The sequence below is a fragment of the Mastacembelus armatus genome, chromosome 6, assembly GCF_900324485.2.
Source record: "Mastacembelus armatus chromosome 6, fMasArm1.2, whole genome shotgun sequence".
In the NCBI taxonomy this organism is placed as follows: domain Eukaryota; kingdom Metazoa; phylum Chordata; class Actinopteri; order Synbranchiformes; family Mastacembelidae; genus Mastacembelus; species Mastacembelus armatus.
The window spans coordinates 8,051,600-8,069,802 of record NC_046638.1 but is presented as its reverse complement, the minus strand read 5'-3'; the positions used below and the strand labels follow the sequence as shown (position 1 = coordinate 8,069,802).

The 18,203-nt window shown below is 37.3% G+C and overlaps 1 protein-coding gene across 1 annotated transcript in view; it reads right to left on the bottom strand.

Annotated features, from left to right (window-relative positions):
• The window catches only part of tp53i11b (tumor protein p53 inducible protein 11b), a 28,022-nt gene extending 12,208 nt beyond the window's left edge, over positions 1 to 15,814 (bottom strand). The window contains exons 1-2 of the mRNA XM_026312077.1: positions 15,676 to 15,814; positions 12,225 to 12,341 (exon numbers count right to left, since the gene is read on the bottom strand). The gene's annotated coding sequence lies outside the window, so the exon portion shown is untranslated. The remainder of the gene's footprint in view (positions 1 to 12,224; positions 12,342 to 15,675) is intronic.
• Between the last annotated feature and the right edge of the window lie 2,389 nt (positions 15,815 to 18,203).

Genomic DNA, 18,203 nt, shown 5'->3' with positions numbered 1-18,203 from the left:
TTCTTCATTATTGAAAGCACCTTTCATGATTGAAACCACCCTTGATAATCAAACCCACTGGTACTCTCCTTGCTGTCATAGCTGACATTTTAGGATAAGTGAAGGACTTTGATCTGTATTCAGTCACAATTAACAGATGTTTTCTAATGACTATGTGTCAGAACAAGACTATAAGTGGTTGTTTTTTTAACTTGCTCATTAAAGTTCAAAGATAGATAAAAGTTCAGCAAAGTACCTTCTTAATAACTACTAATGATTAAAACTAATGTTACATACTGTATATGTTGTGTCACTACAGCACTTCTGCATGCAACAGATAGACTGTATAAATGCAAACCAGACCGGACCCCGCCTGGATGATGAAAGTGGGGTCAAAAGTAAAAACGAGAATAAGGCATAACTCATGTAAAACAATGAATTATTGATTCACAAAGTTTGAAAGAATGAAGAGAGTCTGAGCAGCCTATTTTTTATGTGACATTCAGATTAAAATTCCAATGGTCATAAAAGTTGTATGAAGATCCTGTCAAGACAGAGCAGGTAAGTATGTAAAGGATTAGGAGCTGCTTCCAAAAATGGTTGGTTATTGATTTGAATGACTTGGAGCCCTATTGATAACATCTTGATATCTCTACCTAAATGCATAAATAAAGAGGACAGAAGTATTTCTGAAACTCAAGAGCAAAAAAAGTGCATCACAACATTTGAGTAAGGTAGCTACTCTCCAGTATATTGGTTCCTATTAAATGGTCTCTCTACTGACAATGCTACCCTAAACTAATTTTTATCTATAATCACATAATCTTGTGATGAATTAAATCCATGTCAATGTATAAGTGTGTTGCAGATGTCTTTTTCTAAAAATAAATAAATAAATAAAATAAAAAATCTAAAACAATAAGTTAAAAATGAATCAGTGTTTAATGTGAAAATACATACTTTAAATTTAAAACCACACACCTACACATCAAATCTTAGAAATTAAAGGTGGCTCATTCCTTGTTTTACAAGTGTCTTGTGGATATCAGTATATATATATATATATATATATATATATATATATACATATACACATATAAAAAACAGCTTCAAACATCTTAGGAAAAAAAAAAAGATGTAGCAATGTGCTATGCTGGAAAGCCTGCTACTGGTATAGTATGAAGAGATAGGATTCCTCTAACTTTCTGTAACTGAACATGTTTTCCAGAGAAAAACACAGCCTTATCACAGAAGAAAATAATCATTGACCTGCATAGGAAAGAGGCCAGGTTAGTCCACCTGCAGTGAAGAATGAGTGAAGGTTTTGTACCAGCAATAGCATAAGTAAGACTTTCTCAGTTTCTTCTGTGGGTTTTGTGACAGAACATGTGTTCTGGAAATGAAAAGCTGCTAAACATAGAAGGACTACATTGTGGGAAAGGTGCAAACTCCCTGAGAGATCTTTGGTTAGCGATACGAAAGATGTTCTGTAAAAACTAATTGTATCATACAAACAAAGAAGTGTGTGGGTGTGGAGGAGCAACTGTGAACAAATGTGTTACTCAAAATAAGAACACACTTTTCAGCTTGGAACTCGCTCTCTTTTCTGTAAATAACAGGAGACACAGTTGCCCAATAGTCTCTAAAATCCCTCAACACCATGTTTTTGAAAACTAGCAGCAACATGTAGTTTGAAACGCAAAAGATCTCGTCTCACCTCACTCTAGGTACAACTATGAACAGTTAATGTTCAATGTAATATCAGTCTCTTGTGCCCTCTCACAGTAATTTACTGACCTTAGTAGACGTATTACCTGTCACAGTTAGTGATCATGGTATGAATTTCTCATTGGCCTGAGGAATACAGGCACTGCAGCACAGTATAACTTTAACCTGAGGACAGGAGGATTGATGTTCAGATAGAATTATCATTCTTGACCCTTATTGGATTCCACATGTCCTAACAGTGTTAAGATGTCCTTGTTAGTGTTGTTCTCCTCTCTGCTGCTGAAGCTGGAGCTATAAAGAAGGATCACACCATGACTTACTGCATCATTGCTATGAAGTGACTAAAACAATAAGCATATGAGCGGAGTGTTTGTTGGCTAGGAAAGTAGCTGTAAAATTATTCTGTCATATTATCAAATTATTGTTTTTCTGATTATGTGTGATCCAATCACTGGGGAAGACAAAAGTACAAGTTTTCTTTGGCACAGGCCAACATGAATGTCTGGCACCCTAAGATGAGTGGAGCTGGATTACTGCGATGACACCCCTTCGAAGTCTATGAGCGCTCAGCATTTCCTTTGGAACTTAGATATCCCCTCAGCAGTGATAAGCCAAAGCACTCCCACTGCCCCCAGGAAATGCTTTTTGGTAGATATCTGCAGCACCACAGGCAACTGCGATCAGAGCAAAGGTGTTAATAGTGCTGCCACAAAACAAAAACAGTAGGGAAAAAAAGGCTCTGTTCACCTTACCCATTTTCCACTACAGAAACTTACTTGTAACTGACTTGCACCTGTTGTCCAGGGTTCTGTTTTTTTTTTTTCTGCATCCCCTCTTTGGAGACCTTGGAAGTTCCTGGAGCTAAAATGTCCACACCTCTCCCACAGGAGGTAATACTAAATCATTCCAGGTACTTGCAGGAGGAAAGGGGAGTGGGCTGTCACCCATAATTTCTTCAACAGATGCTGCATCACGTCCCAAGTATTAGCATAATAAGCTGTGTACACTGATCTGTATGGCTGCGTAAACATATCGATTTTTAGGGTTGGGGACAGCGAGGGACAGTGAGATGACTGAGGTGGACTGATCAAAGACATTACACTTCTGCACTTATTTGCTCTTCTTGTTCAACAGGTGTTTGTAATGTCTCCTTTACTGGTGGATTTTGTTGCACATATGATTAATGGGCACCGTCATGGACTCAACATGTCCTTTGCTCTGCCCTGCATGTGTGTGGAGATCAGCCTCATCTTTGTCTTATCAAGCCTTACTCTTTTTGATCTCTATAAAAGCTGTAGTGAAGACAGTTTCTTCCTTACAATGGTCTGAACTGATTCACTAAAAACAAGCAAAATATATATACATATCTGCACATTGTTGTATAAATCAATTCCACAATATTTAGATTTTATCTAGCTCTAAATTGAATATAACACAATCATTGCTACAGCAACAAAAGAAGTGATGTGGTGGTAGTGGAAGGCTTTTAGTGTGTGCTCATGTGCATTAACAGTCAATTAAGTTTGCAAGGGAATAATGGACCTCATTATAGCTTTAACAGAGTCATTACACCTTCAACCAAGCACTGCTAAGAGGAGTAGACTCAAAGATGTAAGGCTAATACAAGTTGCTGTCACCTTGGTTTCATATCCCTAGTGTTTTGTGCATCACGCCATGTATTTGAGGGAGAAAGTATTAGTTTCATATAAAGGTGTTTTATCTATGCAAAAGGAATGGAGGAAAAAATGGGTATTACAATACAATGTGAAACGTAGCCTCAAATTTTAACATAGATTTGAACCCACACAGTTACGATACCAATAAAAAATTAAAACAGTTGTGCTGCAGTTATAGTGTAATGAATATAATATTGTATTGTTTTCTTAAAATTGTGTCTCCCCATTAGTAAAGAAAAACAAAATAGATGAATAGATGAACAAAAACTCATCATGTTATGCAGACGTACCAAAATTACAGACAGATGAACATGACCAGTAGTGCCATTTCTCTTCCTGTGGCCTGCGTGATCACACATTTGACCCATTCAGCTGACCATGACGTTAGTTCAATTCAGTTCAGTTCAGTTCGGGCAGTGGTAACACAACTCTAATGGAGATTATATGATCTAAGTGGAGAGAATTATCCGATAGATGGATCCATCTATCCAAGGATGCTGAGACTCAGATGTCTTCAAATCACCTAAACTAATGGTTTCCCTGCCTGACAGACTTTGATGAAATGGAAATTACAAATAAAGTTCAGTTGTGGTACAGGGTCAGAGAAAGTAAAGGAACACAGAAAGCAGTTCTTATGACAGTTGGTGATAAACAAAGAATAAATGGAGTAGGCACTGAATTCCTATCTTGAGTGAGAACAGGCCACTAATACATGCCCTGGAATCTGTACTCTATACAACACAGAGAAGATCTGTCCACACAGGCCATCTGAGGAGAGAACTGCTCCTCAGATACTATCAATGCATTATTGTGCTGAGTTGAACAGATTAATACTGTTAAATCATCTCGGGACAGTTACCATGGAGGGAAGTAGTCATAATGATTCCTGGGACTTGACGTTTCCCTGCCTAATATTCAGTTATTGTATCACACTGTAGCAAGGGAATTTACCCTCTTGTTGATGGATTTTCTCCAATGTGATTATGTAAACATATTGTTGGAGTGGTTACTAAAGACCTTTGGGGAGTCACAATACCATAGAATATTCCAATAGAGTATTCCAATAGTCACTCTCGCTGTAGATGTTACTCCTGAGGTGCTACTACTACACTTGCTGAATTAATGTTTTTAACAATGGAAATCAGTTAGCAAAACCTAGTTTCAAGTTAAATGACACTGAATGCTATATGACTAAACTACTTATGAAGTGAGATATTAATATCTAAACTATAATTTCAAGCACTGTCCTATAAACTCAGCTGTTGGGATTGTGAGTTCATACTACAACCATTCAGGTCTCCCATGTCGGTCCCACATCCTAGTGGAGGCAGCCCTCCATCCCTACTCCTTTCATCGCAACTACTAATTTAGACATCAAATACAGGCAGGAAAACAAAAAAGAATTTAGAATTTTATGTCCACCGTCGCGGCCAAAGGCATCAAAAAAGCTGTCAGACACTCTTGTAAGCAAAATTTAGCTTCCCCTGAGCCCCTTCAGACACACTAGAAACTCCCCAGTCAAACCATATTGCAACACTTCAAGCTCATACCGTGAAAGCAACAAACATCAATACTTGCTGCATTCAAAGAGGTATTTTGTGAATGCACAAATGTCTAGCCCACAGGATATGACCTTGATGCATTCTGAAAAAATTTCCAGGAAAAAAGTGGTTTTATATTACCAAAAACAAACCACAGCGAGTGACTGCAGTTAAAATTTGTACTCCTCATCCAAAATGCAGTCACAATGAATACACAATGGTGTGTAAGAATGACAGGTGGTTTCCTTTTACCATCTGTTACAGGACCCATGTGGGGCATGTGACTTAGGCAAGGAGGCTCTAACATTCAGTGCCAGTGAGTGTTGTGTTTCTATCTCTGGCGCCATCTAAACATGACAGGCTCACTATGAGGCCAATGCAGAAGCAGCAGAGGCATGGTGAGGTAAAGCGGAGCTGACATACGCACAGCTGGGAGGTGAATGATCACCTCCAAGGAGTGAAACCACCAGAGATCAGCAGGGATCCAGCACACATGGAGCACAGAAAACCAGAATGAGGTCAAGTCTTCTATGTACACACAAACAAAGCTGAGGCAGAGCTTGAGAGCTCTGTCTGCGGTGTATTGTAAGACATGCTGTGAAAACCAGCCTTCCACTAATTATTAGTACTTATATATAATTATTATTTTCACTGTTGCTCAGTGACTAACAGGGTTATTGCTGAGTTATTTATCTCTGCAGTGGCATATTATTGCACTATCACTATGATTTAAAGATATGTGATGATTATAATTGCGCAGATGAGTAGATTAGAAAGCACATGCTCTAATTTATTGTTGTAATCAAACATTAACAGAAGCTGCAAAACTTTAAACAGATTTCAAACTGTACCAAAACTGAAGAAGAAGAAGATGATTCAACAGTATGATCATTCTGGAGGATGTAGTTTGTGGTGCAGTTACATCGTAATGCATTCTCCTGACAGTTGCTTGTGTTACTTTGTCCACTCCATTTATATCAACAAGGAGTTTCAACAAGCAACAGAAATGTGTCTTTATAATACAGTACAGTTCAACAGCAGCACACACAACAGTCTCCTCAATCATCATACAGTTAAATCCACACATCTTTAATCACAGTTTTATTCCCAACATTACCACCTTCACGATGGGATGATCTATTGCAGGACTGCTGAATTAGGTTGTTTTCGGCATCATGTTTTGTAAACCTAATAAACTAGCAAGTGAGTGCACAACGTTACATGTGACATGAAGGCCCTGGTAATGTAGTGGAGACACAGGTAGGCAGAAATACCCGATGTCAAATGCTTGCTGTCCAAGGTAACTGTTATCCAAGACTAATTAAATGATCTAATGAATCTGGTTTTAATGATGCAGAATAAGCAGTTATTAGTAGATAAAATTCTAACACCCAATTATCTCGCCCTCAACTGCTGGCATACTCCACGTGGTTTTTAGGAATTTCAAGGGTAACTACAGATCCTTCACAACACCACCAAATACCATCTGAGTAAAAACAGGGTCGTGTTGCTGCACTTCTAAGGTGAATTACATTTCAGTACAAGCTCATACTAAACTGCTGGAACGCTTGTCACCTTTTAAATTAGACCTGCATAGATTTAAAATACACATAGCAACAGTCAACACAAAGCCTTTGAAGGTGCCATGCAATTTATTTTGCTTGAAAGAGTAACAGAAAGATTACTAAGATTATGGACTTGTATTCATCTCGGAAAGAGCTATGAGAACAAAGAGTAGCTGTATCATAAGCAGTGCATTATATATCTATATATATCTTATATATATGTCTCAGTACTGTTTCTTTCCTGCAGAAGAGAAAAATAAGACAAAAATAGGCACTTCTAGTTGTTTCATCCTCAAAATAATTTTGTGTTGTGCAGTGGTGTTAACAACAGAATTCATATGTTGATTTTATAGCCAACAATGATGATCAGTTCCATTGCCAGGTTGAATTTTGAGGATACAACCTATGGTGGCCTGTAGGAAAAAAAAAAAAAGTTCCTCTCTTTTTGAGGAATGATGTATATATAACACATTGTATACACCCTTGGACTGCAAAGGTGTAGGTTTAGTTTGAGAGATGAAGGGGGAAAATGCATATTTAGTGTGGGTTTCTCAATCTTGAACCTGTATCCTATATTAAAATTTTAATACATGATTAAATGTGCTACAGACAGAGCAGGGAATGTAAGCAAAATGCTCTGGTTTTCTATTTAACTTGCTCCCTTTTTTAACTTTGTGCCACCTTACCAACTTTCCTGTTTACATTCTTCTGCTCCTCTAATCTTGTTGACCAGTGTGCTGAAGAAATGAAAAAGGAGTGTGATTGTCTGCAATTACCAAAAATGGAGCAGATATGTTTCTGTGCTCCTAAGGAAACCCATCCACCCAGTGAGTAACTGAAGCCCCAAGACTGTTAACAATAATATTACAGAAATACCTGCTCTCTTTTTGAAATCATATAATATTTCCATACATAACATAAAAATATTTCTGATTGTAGATATACTTCTATTAGCACAAATCAATAAGTGTCAGTTTCACAATAAATGAAACCATGTTAATTGTACAGAGGATCAATCCCCGACATGCCACAATCTAATTACTTGAAGTCTTCCACTTGGACCCTCATTGCTCATCTTGTCCGGCTTGCTGGGGCACTACCTGGTTGCTAGGCAGCTCTGCTGAATGGCAAAAAGTACACACTCAAGGGCTCACTCTGAGTCATTCAGGATCCCTTCATATGGAATTAATCGCCCATTAAAGGTCAAAAATAGATCTTAAATTATCCAACTTGTCATTTATTTTGCCCTCAAGAAAATCCAGTTAATTTTAATTGTTTTAAATTCTTATTTTATACTCTCTCCTGAAAATGTGCACCTTATTTTTGTGTTCATCATTCTAAGCACAACGGATGGTTGGTAATGGAAGGATCATAATGGCTGAGCACACAGACACATGCTGATTCACACAGCAATAAACATACTTGTATTACCTATAAAGATAAAATGAGCTAAAAAGAGGATTCCACATGTAGTACCCAACAACATTAAAAACTGTGTGCACAGGTACAGATCAGTTTTTTTCCCCCAGTATTAGGCCAGATGCACACTAGACACACCACATCAGCTTTCATTTTGCTGTCACACATAAAGACCAGGTGACAATGTGGGCTCTCAATCTTTATTTGATAAATTACTGTGTATACTGAACGAAGGATCTGCATTCAGAAAAGGTTACGTTTTAATGTTATAGTGATGACATAGATAAACACAGACAAAGAGAGAAAGAGAGAGGGAGCTGTTCGCTTTAGGGCAAAGAAGACTAGTGGTATTGATCCACCAAACACTGCAGTTTTTTCCCCCAAGGTTCTTTTGCCAGCTTTCCCATATAAAGCATCACCTTGTTTTGCAGCTCACATTGCCAAAACAATGAAGAAAATATCAAAATTAGGATAGTAGTTATCATGGATGTACTACCTTCTTCACACCTTAGAAGCATCAAACATAGTAATTACATTGACTGGGTCAAGTAATCACCTGTGATTGTACAGTTTGTTCTTAGTTTCTATGGCTTTAGAGACAGAAGTGTCCAATACGAAAAGAAATAACCCTGTAAAGAAAAAAATTCTCTGCCCATCACTGTGTCCCAAGTACCAAGCAGCACAGCAACGCAATATGTTCTTACTGAAATGCATTCAGTGTGTTTGTGCATATATTGTATTTCATTCCTTACAACACATTTACAAAGCCAATCTTTACATCCATGTTTACATAGCAGTTATATTCATTGGTGCATTGCTGTACATACTGACATTTACTGCCGCCTGTAGATCAGTGTAATAGTGCGACAGCATTGGCAGGACTGTGTATTGCATCATCCACATGTATGTGTACCCTCAGGTATAACAAACAGCTGTAACTTAGGAATAAGGCTGCATGATAATTGCAATCATTTTTGAATCCTGATCTAAAATTTACACCCCTATGCAATCTAAATCTCATGTGACAGGGAGAGCTGTTGCATCAAACCCAGCGCCTCTTTTGTCGCTAAACCACATTAACCACTAAAATGAATGTGTTATATCACGTGGTGAGTTTTATACAGGAAGACTGACTCAAAAACAAATCCAGCTCCTGACATGGTGAAACAGTTCTGATAGTGATAATAAAAATTAGTCAGGCTCAAAACGTGGGCAAGATGTAACACATTTCCATCCCTATTATGTATAACAGCCACATTGTGAAGATCATGTTGTTACTTCTAAAGTAAAATAATGAAGAGAACATCTCACCAAATTGTGATTCTACCATACTATCTAAAAAACAAAGAACCTCATTTCAGCATTTTATCACTGTTTCTGTTTCTGTGTTGCCCAGCCCTGGTGTAGTGACAGAAACGCTTGAATTTATTTCCCTCATCTGTAAGCAGAGCACCTTCCACAAACAGTGCAATACATACAGCAGCAAACCAACACAGGCACATTGCATTCTTATTACTATTCAGACTGATTGGTTTGTCCATCAGTCTCACACACTGCAGACAGAGCACAAATAATGTTAAGATTCTCCTTGACAGAAAATCAATACACACTGCATGCTACAACTACCCTAAAACTCAATTTTCCTCTCTGCCTAAAATACAAAACAATCTTTAAAAATACATAATAAAATAAGTCCCCTTCCACAAAATGTTATTCAGCACAATTTTTTTAATTACAGCGAAAACACTATAAACACTAATAACAGTAGTTATGTCTTAGTTGGTTGATATAATTTTAGTTTGATGTTGGATGGCAAAGAACTGTGAAAAATATGTGACAACAGTAATTTCCTTTTGGAAGTCATCACATCTCCTCTTAGAAATGTTATAAAGGGTAATGTGGCCTAGAGCTCACCAGGAGTAGTAAGAGAGCCCACTTTACAAATTGGTACATAGGTCTAAATAAAGTCTTAAGTCTTAATAAAGTACTGTATGTAATAGGTACTGGTTTTGTCTCAACCATAGCTTGTGGCAGATATTTTTTTAAAAACAGCTCTAGCTCTTTCAAATGCCTTCCAAACTCTGTCTGAGCATGTTTGTGTGAGTGTAAGGCCTTTGACGTAGGGAAACACCCTTTTGCCATAAACACATTAAAGTCACTGCCAGAAAAAGCTGAGCCAGCCTGTTACTTCAAATGTGGGTAGACTTTGCTCTGGGCACTTGCTGTGAAGACTTGAAGCTAATCAAAGCTAATTATGTTTCAGTTTCAGACTGGGAAAGAAGAATACACAGTAAAGGCCATGGCAGAGAACAAAAGTGCCACTGCATAATGTGTTTATATTCATGTAGTTGATGTTTGTCATCAATGTTTCCACAGGCTAAACTCTTATATTTAAACTTAGTGTATATCCAATAAAAGCTTCCCTACCAGAGTTATTCCTGCTAAATTTTTGTCACCGTCTACATTGTCCTCAGATATGCCAAAGTCGCCTCTTGGTAAATGTGAATACACCCACGCAGCTTGCTAATCAGGTTTTTACTGAGTGCCACAAATGCCATGAGGGCTCAGTTGAGTTTACGGAGAAACAAATGAGGGAATCAAAATTTGCCAGCAGCAAAGTAATACCTGCACAGGACAGCTGATGTTCAAGCACAAAGAGGCAGATATCTAATCAAAGAAATCTTGAGTTTACTCTCTTCGCAAGAGCTCATTTGTGGTCACATGATTTTAATTTATTTAGAAATAAATGAGACTTCTTAACTTTTTTTAAGTTGCTCACTTTACTGCCTCATTAATGTTAAATCTTGCCAGGACCACCAATCATCTAAACAGATGTAAAAAACACAATTAATGCAGAAATATAAAATAAATGTTAGCAAAATGACATGCATCAAGTTATTAATGCTGCAATTAATCTTTCATAATGTTATAGATCAAACATTACTGTTCATTAATTCAATAGAAAACACTGTCATAATCATTAAGTCTCATGAAACAACACAATATTATAATATTAAGTAATTATTCCACTGAAACTCTATTGCCCAGCCATAAAGATGTAATATATACAGACTTCCTTGGTCTGCCATAAAACTGCCAAAGAGAATACATGTGGAATAAATCAATGTTTATTTAAAATAGAACACATTCTATAGGAAACATTAACCAATGTAGAATTATAGTTCAAAGACAAAAAAAAAAGCATGAACCATATGATCCTCAAAATTTTTTAATACAGGGTTTCCCCCAGGTAATTTGGTTAGTACTAGTAGTTAGAAGAGGGAGTAAACAGACTTGAGTCTGGTGTCTTTTTGATCTGCACTGCAGTTGTGAGGTTGTTTTTTCCTCACACATCATATTATCTTTCATAAAAATTTAATAGTCTCTTTTAATGTTAGCTGTGTGCTCTTTATTTCAGGCAAACAAGGGCACCTAACACCATGAAGTACTCTATAAAGGACTGGTGCTCTAAATAATGAATAGCTTTTAAACACTGGTATTTGATTTCTTAAATTTAATGGATGCATTTGCAAAGGTTCAAAAATAAGCAACACAACCCAAAAAGATGTATTATAATGAAAGTAGTGAGCACAATTTGGGGTTACTGTGTCACATTTGTAGATAAAAGTGCATTCAAATAAGTCAACAGGCATAAAATTGCATGATGTTTCATGATGTTGAACACAGAGCACAGTACTGTAGAATCTGGTTACAGCACATACCACATGACAATCTGTTCCCACCAACCTGTGCAGATTTTTTATCCTTAGTTGGTAAGGAACACAGACTTTACAACTGACTAAAGACTGGACAGCACAATGACTGTGCAATGACTAGAAGTTCATTCATCCTGCATCATCCTACTGCAGTAGTTCAATCAATATTTCCTTAATTTTAATACTGCAGTTAGATGCAGATCTCTATTATTTGAAACAATAAAATTAGTTTTTAAGTTTTAAATATTAAAGTTTTTAAGAGCAAGAGAAGGTTTTGGGTCCTTGCACTAAAGGTTGGCCAGGAGGTCAGCTAACTGCTGTTCTTCTGAGGAAAACTGAAAGGTGACTTTGTCCAAATGGCTAGGGCGACATGTGGAACCATAAAAAAAAATCTTAATGTGTACACACACATAAGCTGCCAAAATAATCACAATGACCCACTGTGAGCATAAATACATACTGTACAGACTCCAAACATTCAGTCTCCACAGCATACAGTAGCTCTCTGAACAGCTGACCAGCACAGCCTGGCATATTCCTCATTTCAGATGACTCAAGGTCTGTTACCCTAAATCTGTGCAATTAAACAAAAGTACTTACTGAATCTAGATACTTAGATGTAGCGTTCCAGCTTCCTTCTAAGTCCAAGAAAAAGATACAGCTGTGGCCACTACTTTGTTCTTCCTCCTTTGGGATCCTGTGAAGTTTATGTGTCCACTGAAAATTAGAGAATATGGTTAAAAATGAAAAACACCAACTTAAAGTTTGGAATAACTCTTAACAAATTACAAAAAACAGAGTAACCCTATGAATGTCACAGAAATATTTTCATAGAGAAAACAAAATACATTGTAAGTAAATCAACTATGAGATATGGCCACATTAAAAAAAAAAAACAATACAAAAGTAAACGGGTTATCAAAGATAATGAATCCAAAATGAGATTTTGCTGAGTTTATGCAGACAGCTGAAACTGCCCGAGGGAAATTACTCAACAAATAAACACAGAAATCGGCCACAATGTTTTTCCACCACACAACAGAATTGCTTTTTTGTCTACCCTTGATGTAATCAATGAGGTGAGCAACCTTTCACCGCCATAAAAGGGGAAAGTCTGTAAAGCAACATATGGTCATAGTTTCTCTAATCTTGTCCACTGAAAATAAAAAGAATCACATCTGCTTTAGTCTCATTATTAAACCCTATGACTAACCCCCAGTCACTCCAGACTGTAGGAAATTAAAAGCAAAGATGGCAGGAAGAGCACCATCATTGGCAGAAAATAATGCTGGTACACAATAGTCCCCAGAGACTAACCAGATGTCAGAACTGGAAAATGAAACTAAATATAGCTTAGCGGTGTTTTGCTGAACTAAATCATATTTGTAGCTATTTTAAGAATATATCTAAAAAGACAATTGCCAATACAGCACTAGTAGAAAAGATTCACATTGCTGTGCTTGTCAAGCATGCATAATTCTTTCTACATTATTTTAGTATTAGAAATAAAGACATAAAAAGCATGTGTTGGGGTAAATATTATTTACATCAGCTGCTTTAAGAAAATTCTTGTTGTGTGGTTGATCTGCCAGGTTCAAGTAGCTCAGGTGGCATAAAAACTACCTTGACATGTTCAACAGCCTGCAAAAGCACATTTGTATAACTAAACTAAAAATAACCATTATAGTTACAATACCTACTGTATGGGTTGTTGTGTCATTAGTGGACTGTATTGTGAACTGCCAAGTGTTAATTAATCACTGAGGGGTTAAAACAAAAAAGGGGACACCATCTGCTATGGCTACCCAGCATGCAACATGCCGAAAGTGTGTGAAGGGCCTATGGGACTGCCCAGGGCTTTGCTCAGTGTTTCTGTCTGTCTCAGTGGCTCTATACAAAAACCACACAGAGAGATATAACCATCTACATATGCTACTGCTTAACTCTCCAAGGATCATTTCAGTCTCACAGCCCAGCTCCACTGAGACCGTCTTAACTCAGTATGGTGGAGTGCACTGGGCTTGCAATCACAACTTAAAAACTCACATCCCCTGAACATGAACGTCATAATGTATCATTTCTATTTGTCAGATGGGTATTAAGCACCAATATATGACAATGTGTACCAGCTCTATGCGGCACAAAAAGCCATGCTGTTCCTATGCAGGAGAGCCACTAAAAAGATCTTGGAACAAAAACTGAAAAGGGGTTGGCTGAGGTGATGATATCCTGCAGTCAAACGTTCACTGAAAAAGAAAAAAAGTCTAAAAGGTCATCATCATGCCAGATCTGACCCATTTACCAGAGGCACTCCTGCATTCAGATGGAGTGCTACTATGTCAAGCGAAAACATCTAATGGTTTTGTAGTGCTTGCTTGGTTAAAAGGACAGAGCACAATAGGCAGAGAAGCAAGCCACGTTTCATCTTTCCTAATTCCATGGCCAATTAGAAACCCCCACCCTCCCACGGAGCTCTGATATGTTGATTCCTGATCACAAGGCGATTAGAGAAAAATTCTACAACTGCTGCCATTGGAATAAGGCTTGATTTAAGAAAAAGCAAATAAGCAAGCTACAAGGCTTCATGCTGAGGGATAAAATCCCTAATTTTTCACTTCATTTGACATCACGTTTTTTTTTTTTCTTTCTTTGAGACACTGAAATGTATTAGCCACCATTTTGCTTCCCTCATCTTACTGACTTTTGTTTGATGTAAGTCAGCACCTTGGGTGAGGCTTTGTTGTGTGTCAAACTGTTTGCATCATTAAAAGCATGGATATGTCTATCAAGGGGTATGCACTAAGCAGTGTCGTCATTTGCAGGGTTACAGCCGTTCATTGTCAGTCCTTCCACCCAAAACGCAAGATTTCCTCAGCCGGAGGAAGGAAAATACTTTAAGCTTACATTTCAGTTAGTCTTTTTAGCAATCCTCCTGAGAAAAAAGACCTGACACTTTACTACAGACTGCTTAACGGTAAACTACAGTTCAGTTAATACCATTGATAACATAACCATGTATTCTGTGCAGGCTGCAGCATTGCTGAACTGCACTAAAGACAAGTCTTGACACATCAAACAGATGACCAGTGTTAAAGCAGACTGAGATACACTGAATAGCCTACATCTCCCAAGAATGACTAAGAGCTATTCCAACACACCTCATTACATTTGTAGTCAATCCCATTTCATTACTGTACATAAGATTAAATACAATCCAAAGAAAAAACAAAACAAAACATACATTTAAACAAAAGTAGACACTGCAGCACACCACAGTGTATGTCTCACCTCTTCCTTGTGATAAATCTGTCTGGGCAATTTCTAACACTCAAACATTAAGACATTTATTGATTTGTTTGTCTCTCACAGCCTCATCAACAAATCCACTTTCACCTCCACTAAACATTCAGCTCCAGAAAACCTAACACGAAATAAAAGTGCTAACCTATTAGAATATAATGATGAATTACAAAAATCTGGGAGGTTGGTCAAACCCCGCAGGACAGACTATGAAGCACCTATGTCATGTTGAATATAACCACAGCAAATACATTTAGGGGCTTTTCACCGGATAATCCAAATATAATGTGTTAGTCGCTAACGTTAACCTTTAGCAGATCAACATGTTATCACGATTACAGAAGAACAACACTAACAAATGGGGCTTATCTGCTCATGAGCCGTCTTCTAAACATTAACGTAGTTAACATTTTTCCTTATGGTTAACTATTTGACAGAGCTGTCCACCACGGTCGCTCAACTTCTCCCCCAGCTTTTCCACTGTTATCCACACTTTAAGAAAACACACACGAAATGCTTCTATGGCAAAACAATTTAATTAGCGGATAAAATAAAAACACCCCTGAAAGCAGCAGTCGTCAAACTCTTCCAATAAAGCAGCGAAATGAGTTATATGTTAGCTAACGTTAGCAGTTAACTGTTAACTCTCCAAGACGTTGCCAGGTACAAAACATGGCTTAAAGCGCCTTAAAGTTAAAATGTATGAATGCATTTAAAATACAAGGGTGACGATATAAGATGTGTAACTTACGGTGGTAGTAGGAGTGACGTCCAGAGTTTGCTTCAGAGTGAAATGTTGGTCGTTAATAAAGTAAATGAGCAGAGAGGACAGTGTGAGGGTTCATCGCAGCGCTCCGTGCTCCCAAACCCTGGAGAACCAACCCGTCCCCCGAAGCTGCCCGAGTACCGTAATGCTCACACGACAGCGCGCGCGTTTTTCTCTTTGCCGTAATACCCAGACTAGCACTAGATTGGGAACGTGGTCTACAGTAAAACCCAATCTGGTTAAAAAAGATAACTGCCTTTTAGTGAAAGCAGGTTAGTGAAATTTTGCTTCTGATATTTTCCTTATCAGTTGGTCCTACATAATGGGATTAATCATAAGTTTGTTTTCACTGATAGTAAAATATTATATTTACCATACTACATATGGTAAATATTTAATATTTAATAACTCATTCATTGTTTGGTAAAAAAAAAGCCTATTATCATTCCTGGAAACCCATGTAATTTCAATTGCTTGTTTGTTTTGTTAGTTCATTTGTTTTTTGTTTTCTGAACAACACTCAAAATAACAAAGACAGAAGTTGACAAAGTTGAATTTACTGTCACAGAGAACAATCAACTAATCAATTAATCATTTGAGTTCTAGTGTGTTGCCTATGGCAGTAATGAAACTGGTCATGTTCAGTGAGCATTAGTAGGCCCAGAACAAGATGTTCTTTAGGTCAAATACAAAAGTGGCAGCATCAAAATATAACATGGTGCACAATGGCCTATTTCAGAATAGCTAAATGTATGGGGCTATATTTGTCATATTTGAACTTTGAAAGTTTGAATTTGGTTAATACTTAAGCACTTACTTTTACTTATGATGATCTTTTGATGAAAATATTCATTCATATTCTTTCATGGTATCACTTGTTACACAGGGAATAAATCTATATTATTGTTCCTTTGGAGAACATCTTTGCTGCATTGCCAGTGTGTGGGCAATTTTTCTATGAATGGGACTTGAACATATGATTCCCTGTCAAAAATCTAAAATGGTCCTGAGATGAACACCCTATCCAAATTGATGTGTATACAGATTTGTCTTAATTCTAGCCGATCTTTCCAGAAAGGAAATGTATAGTTGGTGTGATAAGATACTCCTACTTTCTTAATATTGTTGGGGTATTTCATCATCAAGGATTTCTTAACATTGCAGAACAGTTACAGTTAAACAGCCATCTATTTCCACATTAGTGACTATGTGTCTTTGAGTTTAAAAATGGCAGGGTTATTTGTCTTTAATTACCTTTGTAACAGCATCAAGGATACACATCGAGGATACAGGTGCTAATATAACAAGTGCCTCTGCTTTGAACAGAGGTGCTGAATTAGTGTTGGAGGAAGGGCCTCTGAAGATTTGCTGGCAGAGTGAAAGTGTGGGAGTGGAGAGCACACAGAGGTTGGCAGTGCAATTTAGTAGCACACATAGAATAGCTTTATAGCAATACATTTCTCTGAAAGAAACATCAGACAGGCTGTGGCACACTTCTATCAAAGGGTGCCTTTTTCCATATAGCCTTAATTTATTTTGACGCCATGGTGAGAAAAAAAATCACACTGAATCCATCATTTTTTTAATCCTGATTTAGGACATTTTAATATAGGCTATTTGAGACGCTGAGAGACAAACAGCAGCCCCACATTTCTGATTTGTTGCTGAAGAGTCATTTCAAAATTTTATTGCACTAAAACAATTATCGTGCTTCTTTGTTTAGATTTGAGTGAGGAAAATTCTAATGGTCGGTGGAGGGACAATAACATGTTATGTAAATGTTAGAATTGTTGCTTCATTGCAGACAGAACTATCTGGTGCATGTTTGAAAGCCTGCAAATAGATGGCTGTAAGTATACAGGAGTGTTACATTAAGTAAACACCCTGAAAACAAATTTTCTAGAAAATAGACATAAACAAAAGAAGTGGTTGACTAAATTATTTTATCTTCAGGCTGACAATATTTACACAATAAAGCCAGCTTTTACACATGCAGATCAGCAAAAAAATATATGTTTCAGACCATAAGTCAGCTGTTAGTCACATTAAAATTCAAAATGTGAGTTTAACAAAAACAGTGTACATTAAAATATCAGTGACATTAAAAAGAATTATGCTGATGTTACAGTAATTGCAGGGTTTCATAATAAAGCCAAATTTAAGCATTACTCATCCACTTCCTGTAATGGTTACAGCAGATGGGTGTTGCTGTTAATAAAAAGATTAATAATCTCAGAACTGCAAATAACATATCAAAGGCTAATAGAGAACATTTGAAAGTAGTATTTTTATGCACCTGCATAACTGTTACAGCCACCCTTCAATAGCTTATCAAGATATTGGACATTCAGGATACACAGTGACATTTGAAATGGAGCGATGATGGCACGGTTGGATGTTACAGGTGAATGGCAGGCCAGAACAGCTTTTTAGCGCTAGGAAGTGTAGGAGACGATACACGTCTGGCGCGAGAGCACATTATGAGAAGGAAGACATACTAGGGGTGGATAGAT